Consider the following 8,746-nt stretch of genomic DNA (forward strand, 5'->3'; position numbering starts at 1 on the left):
TAGATTAGCCGACAGTGGAACATAATACAACGATGAGAGAAAATTTGCCTAAAAACATTGTGGGTGAAGTGAATATGGAGAAAACAATGGATATCACTTTGATGCAAAATAGGAGTGTGGAAAGGGATAACTCTTTGATGGCCTCTCCAATCCGAGAATCCGAGAAGGGGATGACTAAATAAAGTTGTCTACCAAAAATATCAAGTAGAGGATTGAGATCCAGCAGACGGGGACTAGTAATGGCCTGGTAGGGGAAGTTACTCCTACATTGACTCTTGAAAGAGGGAAAAACTCCAAAAATTGGGCTCTCATTGATAGTGAACTTAGAAATTGGGAGGAAGAGGTGGGTTGTGATAGATGGATGGTGGTGTCAAGATTTGCACATGGAAAACAAGATGGTTATGTTGAGGATACTCCTTTCAAAGACATTCAAATTTCTCATATTAGAAATTTGGACATGGCCTTAGAAGAAAGTAGAGATTCACAAGTTTCTCCAAGGGAGATGTCCACCACAGTGATGGAGTTGGAGGTCGACAAAGAGAAAGAAATTTTGGGCCTTCAAGATGAAGAAGATATTTTTGAAAAGTGCACTTTGTGTAAGATAAAATCAAGCAGGACAAAGTGACGATAGGGGAAAAAGGCAAAGAGGTCCCAAATCAATTAAAATGAAGTTGGAGTTGGTAGGGAGTGCGAAGGGGAAAAGTAAACTCAGATTGGGAAAAGGTTATGCCTTTTCTTGAGAGCCATGAAGACCCTATTATGAAATGTCAAGGGTTGCAATGCCACTGACAAAAGGCGGTTGATCAAGAGATGTCTTGATCAAGCCCACCTAGATGTGATTTTGCTTTAGGAAACCAAACTGAAGGGTGAAGAAATTAATGTCTTTGTAAAGAAGTTTTTTTGGGGGGAAAGACTTATTTGTGAATGAAAATGGTTCTTCTAGGGGAATTGGAGTTCTATGCAATGCTTCAATGGTGGTGGCCCAATTGGTGAAGCAAGACAAGTAGTAGCAGCTGGTTAATTGTCACTCTAAAGCTCTCCATAAAATCATTTTTCTCCACAATATTTACAACCCAACTAGCATAGATGGTAAAAGAGAATTGTGGAGGGCAATTTCTGGGGTGATTCAAGAGTATGGAAATGATGTTATTATTTTGGGTGTTGATTTCAATGCCACACTAAAACCCTCTGACAAGAAAGGTGGCAAAGCATGGTTTGACCAAGTCCAGAAGGACTTTAATAACTTTGTAAATGATAATAGTATTATGGAAATAAATTTCAAAGTGGGGGATTTCACTTAGACTAATCACAAACAATGATTCTTGAACATTGTTGAAAAACTTGATCGCTTCATGGTGACTGAAAATTGGGTTCCGACTCCATCGGTGTTTGAGTTTGAAATCCTTCTTGTCATTGACTCTGATCACTTTCCCATTAGGATGGTGATTCATGATGATGAGGCCCCTACTCAGTGTCCATTCAAGTTTGAAAATATATGGTTTAGAGCGGAAGGTTTCAAGGACCTCATTTCAGATTGGTGGCATAATGCTTCAGAGAGATCTAGGAGTTTGGCTTTTATTTTTTTCAAAAAGTTACAATTTCTCAAAGAATGTTTGAAAAAGTGGAATAGGGAATAGTTAAAAAATATTGTTACTAAAAAAATCCAACCAGAAGAAGATTTAGAAAGACTCAATTCAAAGATTATTCAGAATTGCATGGAAGAGATAGACTTTGAGGAGGAGAAAAGGTTAATAGAAAATTATTTTGAGATTATGGCAAGGGAAGAAATTTATTGGTACCAAAAATACAGAGAAACATGGTTGAAAGAAGGTGACCATAATACAAAAAATTTCCACAATTCAGTCAAAGCTAGAAGATGTAGTAATAATTTTTTCTTAATTAAAAATGCTAATGGCCTAATGCTTAGAGAGAAAAAATATATTAATGATGAAGCGGTTAGATACTTTAGTAATCTTCTAACCAATGAAGGATTAGGGATGACATAGTATGATGATATCTAGGATGTTATCCCAAAGTGCATCAACATGGATTGGAATAGAATGCTTATGGAACCTGTGAAAATTGAAGAGGTTAAATGGGCTTTGTTCTCTCTTGGAGAGGATAAAACCCCAGGGCCAAATGGGTTTCCAACAAATATTTTCTAGAAATTATGGGACATCATGGGTAAGGATATAAGGAGTGTGGTCAGAGTCGAGAAGTGCAGGGTTTGTTGTAAAAGACTTGAATAATATCTTTATTGCTCTCATTCCGAAGAAAGAATCAATGGAGACTTTTTAGGATTTTAGACCAATATCGATGTGCAATGTTTTATACAAGATTGTCTCTAAAGTCATTGCGAATAGATTGAAGAACACTCTTGACTCAAATATTTTAGATGAGCAAAGTGGTTGCTCGTCGAGAAGATCAATTGTGGAGGGGATCGTTATTGCATGTGAGGCAATCCATTTTGTGTGCATTGTTAGGATGAAGAGGATGCTAGTCAAACTTGACGCCAAAAAAGATTATGATCAAGTCAATGGAGATTTCCTATTAAAGGTGCTTGAGAAGTTTGGTTATTGCTCTAAGTATGCAAACTAGATCAAAAACTGTGTTTGTATCCCCAGATTTTCAATTTTGGTGAATGGTAGTCCACAAGGGTTTTTTGAATTTTATAAAGGGTTATGTCAAGGGGATCCCTTTTCTCCTTTTCTCTTCATCATTATGGTAGAGGTCTTGGGAAGGTTGATTTCGAGGAAAAGGATAGATGATAGGTCAAGAGGTATTAGAGTTGCTCATGGAGTGGATCCTTTATCACATCCTCAATTTGATGATGATAATGTTTTATTGGGAGATGCCTCTTTTAGGGAGGCAGGGGAGATGAAGGCAACTATTGATAAATATAGAAGAATCTTGGGCAATGTGTAAACTAAAGAACATCAGAAAAAAAAAATTCTACTCCTCTTAATAAATAGAGGGAGATTTATCGTATTTTGGAAATAAAATTGGAATCTCTTCCAAGTAGATATATTGGGACTCTAGTCTTTGGGGGGCCTATCACATAGGTTTGTGGAAAAAATTAGTTGAGTGTTGCTTGAATAGAATGGATGGATGGAAGAGGAAATAACTTACTTCAATGGGTTGCATTATGATGTTGAAATTAGTGATAACAATGATCCCCATTTTTTTAATGATGTGTTTGAAAATTCCCCACAAGATTATTAAGGTTATAGAGAAGAAAATGAGAACGTTTTTCTAGAATGGAGCAAAGGAACAAGATAAAATTCCATTGCTGGCTTGGGAAAAAAATGTACTCCAAAAATCATGGGTGGGGCAAGATTGAGGAATTAGCAGATAATGAATGAAACAATGGGTGCCAAATTGGTTTGGAGCATTTCAAACCCAAAACAGTTATGGGTTAATAATTTGAAAGCTAAATACTTGCATAATTAGATAAGGGAGAGAATTATGACAATTCAAAATCCCCCAGGTGGGTCAACTATTTAGAGCTTCATTGTATCATGTATAACAGTGATTTCAAATCATGTAATGTGACAACTAGGGAATGGTCAGTCGATGATGTTCTGGGAGGACGCTTGGGAAGGTCTCTAGTGGATGATCCTAATCTTGACAACTTTAAATTTGTGATGAAGTAAGGATGGGGGTCAAAAGTGATTGGTTATATGGAGAGGGTAATAGTAAATGGGAGATGGGAATGGTCTTGGAATCAAGTTGAAAACATCGATTTAGATAAGAACCAAAAATGAATGCTTCTAAATATTTTCAAGGAAAGGAAAGACTTGTTGACAGAGAAGGAGGACATAGTTGTTTGGCATGGAGTAAAGAATGGAGATTACTCAGTCAAAATAGGATATAAATTGTTGGATCAAGTAGTAAGGTTGGATGATTGGCCAACTTTGCTTTGTTGGGGAAGCACTGCCTACCCAAGGCTAGTGCATTTGCATGGTTGGCAATTAGAGGCAAGATCCTTACTAGGGATAGATTAAAGAAAATTGTCTTTATTGGTCCTTTCCGGTGTGTTATGTGTAAAAAGGAAGATGACTACATTGATCATCTGCTCCATCACGATGAAGTGGCCCAATCATGCTAGAGGATGCTTCTTAACAAATTGGGATGGGGTTGTCCCTTTCCTACAACTTTATCTCAATTGTTCCAAGAGTGGCTTAGAGAGAAATGCACATCGACTTTTTCTAGTATTCGGCAAGTGTGTCCCTCAGCGGTTATATGGAAAATATGAAAGGAGAGGAACGAGCAGATTTTCCAAGATAAGCAAGTGTTAGTGGCTAGATTGTGTGGAAGGATAGAAGCTTCAATTAGTGAATTGGTAAGTACGGGTAGCTCATAGGTTAATCAAGATAAAATTCCCTTTTCCAAAGAAGACAAACACATTCAAACCAAATGGCTTTCGATCAAGTTTCAACCTGTTAATGGGCCTAATTGAGATAATCCAATTTTGCATTATCCTGTGAAGGCAAAGTGGGTCAAGCTAAAGACTCAGTGGTTTAAGATTAATTTTGATGGGGTCTCCAAAGGAAATTTGGGCCCATCAGGGGTTGGGTTTGTAGCACGAGACTAGGAAGGAAATATCATTGCAATTGGGGTGACCAAGCTAGCAAAAGGAACAAATAATGATGTCAAAGCTCAAGCCACGATTGAAGCTCTAAAAATGGCCAAAGAATTGGGTTTGCAAAAGATTCACCTTGAGGGTAATTCTTAAATAATTATAAATTTTATTAATAAAGGATAAATTCATGCATAGAAACTCAATAAATTTGTATCCATCACCATATCCATTTCAGAAACATTTAAATTACTATGAAGTAAGTCACATGGCTCAATTAGGGAATGAGTTGGCAGGTAGGTTGTCAAATTGGGTGTTATCAATTAACGATGAAGGAAGGAGTACAATCGAAGTCTTCAATGATCTCATTCTGGATTGAGCGAGCTTCGGTACGAGACAATGAGTTAATTCTCATTTTGTTTGTATGTTGTTGTTTTAAGAGTGCATTTATAAAGTGGCAAGGTGGAATTCAAATGTGATAGGGGTAGACGTGGCAAGGATTCAATTCCCAAAGGCTATAGGGAAGTGTGTTGTTGAAGCTATGCATGGTGGAGAACAATTGATGCAAATGTTGGCAAACTTCTTAAACTATGGAAGTGACTTTCTCTCTCGTCACCCTATGACAACAACTTGCTTTTATGGGGAAAATTGCAGAGAAGAGGTTGAGGGGACTATTTAAATTTGGTGAAGATAAATTTTTGTAGGCATTGGCGGTTCTTTTTGGTGAGGAGTTCCTAAGTACGAAGCACAAGTACATAACCAACATCAACAAGTACTTGAGGTAGGGAAGGAGGAGGAAGTGGAGTGGGTAGTGAAAGGTTGTGTAGAGGAGTCTAGTATCTTTCTGTGTTACAATTGATGCTTGGATGGGATATGGCAGGTGTTGGATTTCTCCCTATGGAGGAAGAGCATGGTTTAAAGGAGGAGACACCACAACAACTGATGTCCTTCATTTGATGGCCAAAAGGGATGAATTGGGATGAGTGAAGGGTAGAAGCCTATATCAAGTGGGAATCCTTGAAATTATTCATTTGTGAAAAGGATCATGAGTGCAAGAAGGAGAAGAAGAGTGCAAAGACAAAGAACAAGACAAAGGCAGGGTTCAAACTCAAGGATTAATGGAACAACGGGCCGCTGAAATCCATGAGGAAAAAATAAAATTTTGTTAACTTTTTTAGTATGTTAGTTTTTTGTTGATAGTTATGTTATAAAAAACTTTTGATATAGTATGTGATGACTCTAGATAAACAAAGTAAGGTTTTTTTGTATAATTATAGATGTTTGATAGTTTTAGATGACTTCGGATAAATTTGGTACTGTAATATGGTGGTGGATGGGTAGTAGTTTAAGCCTATTATTTGGGGATGAACTATGATTTTACTATATGTAAATCCTAGATTATGATTGCATACTGGACATGAAAAATGTTTTTTTTTTTTAATATTAATATAAAACTCAATATTACTAACCCAAAAAATCCTAAAAGTACAAGACCATGTGGCTCTAGGCGACCTGGTCCTCCAACTATCAGATGCAAACAAACAGGAACCTTTCAAAATCAAAATTTTGCTCAAAATCTGTTCCTAGAAGCTTGTCAAAAATTCACAGGGCTATGTGGCTCTGGGCGACTTGGTCCTCCACTTTTCACTCCTGGAAAATCAAATCTAATTATCATCAAATTCTTTGTTAGAATATTAACCTATGGCTCTTGAATCTATTGCCTACACATAGAAAGAAGGGAAATGGTGTTGTTGATAAGGGTTTCCCTGGGTCAAACCTTGGGTTTGGAATTAACCGTTGAGTTGAAATTGAAATTGAACTTGAAATGGAATTTGGCTGAATTGGAAAGCTTGCCTTTTTAGGGCAAGGCTAAATATAAATCAAAATGCTTGAATTAAAACTTAATACCTTGTTGAATCTTTCTTTGAATTCTTCTTGCAAAGGTTGATAATGTCATGTAGAATGTCTTCATAATGTCTTGATCAAAGATGTCGTCACAAATGATTGGAATCTAAACTTGACCTCTCATTCCTTGGCTTGGTGATACTTGATTGTTTTCTCACTTGAATTTGTAAAAGTGTAATTGGAAACTTGTAGAGAGATCCTCAAAATGAGGGGGTTAGGCTTGCTTTTATACTCAATTGCACCAACCATTTTTAAATTTCAAAACAGGTCGACATAGAGAATGTTTTCCCACCTTTGAAATGTGACTATTGCAAGGTCCAAATTTGGGCACCTTTTGTGAGGACCATGGCACCCAATGCATCTTAGTCCTGGGACCATGGTGCCCAACGCATCCTGGTCCTGTCAATTGAGACTCAAATTCAGACAAAGCCTCACAAAGGTGTTGAGGATGTAGATTTTGGATTGGTGTGAGCATAATCAAAATGAAGTTAAGGCACAAAAGGTTGAAATGCAAAAGTGAGGCCTAAATGAGGACGGAATTGTATAGGGATACAATTTACGACACTAAACTTTTATTGCACACTTAGAAAAAGTTTATTATGAATTAATTTTGATGAGGAATGCTATCAAAAGTAAGATTGAAAATACCAAACAAGAAGAATCCCTTTAGTTGTAGGCAGATCAAGAACTCAAAGAAACCTCTAAGATAAAACATAACATTCAAGAAAAAGATGACACCAATTGCATAATATGGAAAAAAGAATCATATGAAAATAATCTTTCTTGAAGTAAAATATTAAGGAACATACCAAGTTGCTAAGAGAATGTAATCGTGTTCACACTGACCTCATCAAGGAATTTATAAACATCAAGTACCAACTAAAAAATAAAGATAATGTAGGTGACACCACTGCATATGAATTCAAAGAATAATTTCATAAAGTCATTGGCACATTGTCAAATGAACATGCCTTCAATAAAGATAATTTGAAGAAGTTGGCAAGAATTGACTCAACCTTGTCCTAGTATAAAATCCATCTGACTAGTTTTACTAGTAAGATTGATAGTAGTCATTCCAAAAAGGCCCTTATAGAAACTTAGAACCAGAAATTTAAATATTCCTCGATGCACATAGATTATGGTTGTCACACAAGCATTGAAGATGGACAAGGCATGTGTGGCAACCACTCGACAGGTCCTAGTGGATGGAGCACACATGGACCCATATAACCAACCAACTTAGCAATATACGTGTGTTTATTTTTAATCTTTAAAAGTTTGTCATGTTTTAAATATTTAAAAACTTTAATTACAATTCTTTTAAAGAATTAGTTTCAATACTTTTGTGGTAGTTACATTTGAGAAAATTTAAATATGTGAATGAAGGACATTTGAAAGGTCCAATTTTTTTTTTTCCCAATTACATTATAGTGTAAGAGTGAGACACGATCAAAAGCGGGAAATAATAGAATTTTGCCCATTCTAAAGGAATTAACAAGTTTGTGTGCATGTTAATTTGGATGTGAAGTATTAATGTTGATCATAAGTCTATGTGGTTTTAATTAACATCTTATTATTATTATTATTCTATGTGTGCATAATTTGCATTCACTAAATATCCATTTTCTTTTAGATGTGGTGGAGTTTTATTTTTAAAATTTTTACATTCTTAATTAATATTTTAATCTTTGAGTTGAAATATTGTATGAAAGTCATTTGAAGATTTAAAAACTTGTGCATTGATTAGATGTTTTGAATTCCTTTTATATTAGATCCTATAATCGCATTTATAAGATGTCTATGCATAAGTTTTAATTTTCATTTTTTACTTTCTAGTCAAAAGTATACCCCATTTTCAAATCTAAAAAATTTAAAATTTTAACCCATAAAAAGGAGTAGCTAAATAAATATCAAAGGGGGGTTCATTAATAACTTACCTAACTATTTGTTATTTTTATTTATCTTCATTTTTTGGAATAATAAAGTCATATAAATTATTGTAAAGCGGAAAAATCGAACCCTAGTTGTTCCTCCCACTCCACTCCAAGGAGAGAGAGAGGAGGGTCACTAGGGTTGACGGTTTTCACTTAGGAGAGACTTTACATTCAAAAGAGGGGTTGAAACCCACAAGATCCAATCCCACACAATGCAAGACTAGATTCTAAATGAGTTTCAAGGGTTAAGACATCAAGGATACCCTCTTTTGTAAAGAATGTAGATAGGATGATTGAACTAGGAATGCATGTAAAGTAAGAAAGATTC

Source organism: Cryptomeria japonica, chromosome 8, assembly GCF_030272615.1.
Source record: "Cryptomeria japonica chromosome 8, Sugi_1.0, whole genome shotgun sequence".
In the NCBI taxonomy this organism is placed as follows: Eukaryota; Viridiplantae; Streptophyta; class Pinopsida; order Cupressales; family Cupressaceae; genus Cryptomeria; species Cryptomeria japonica.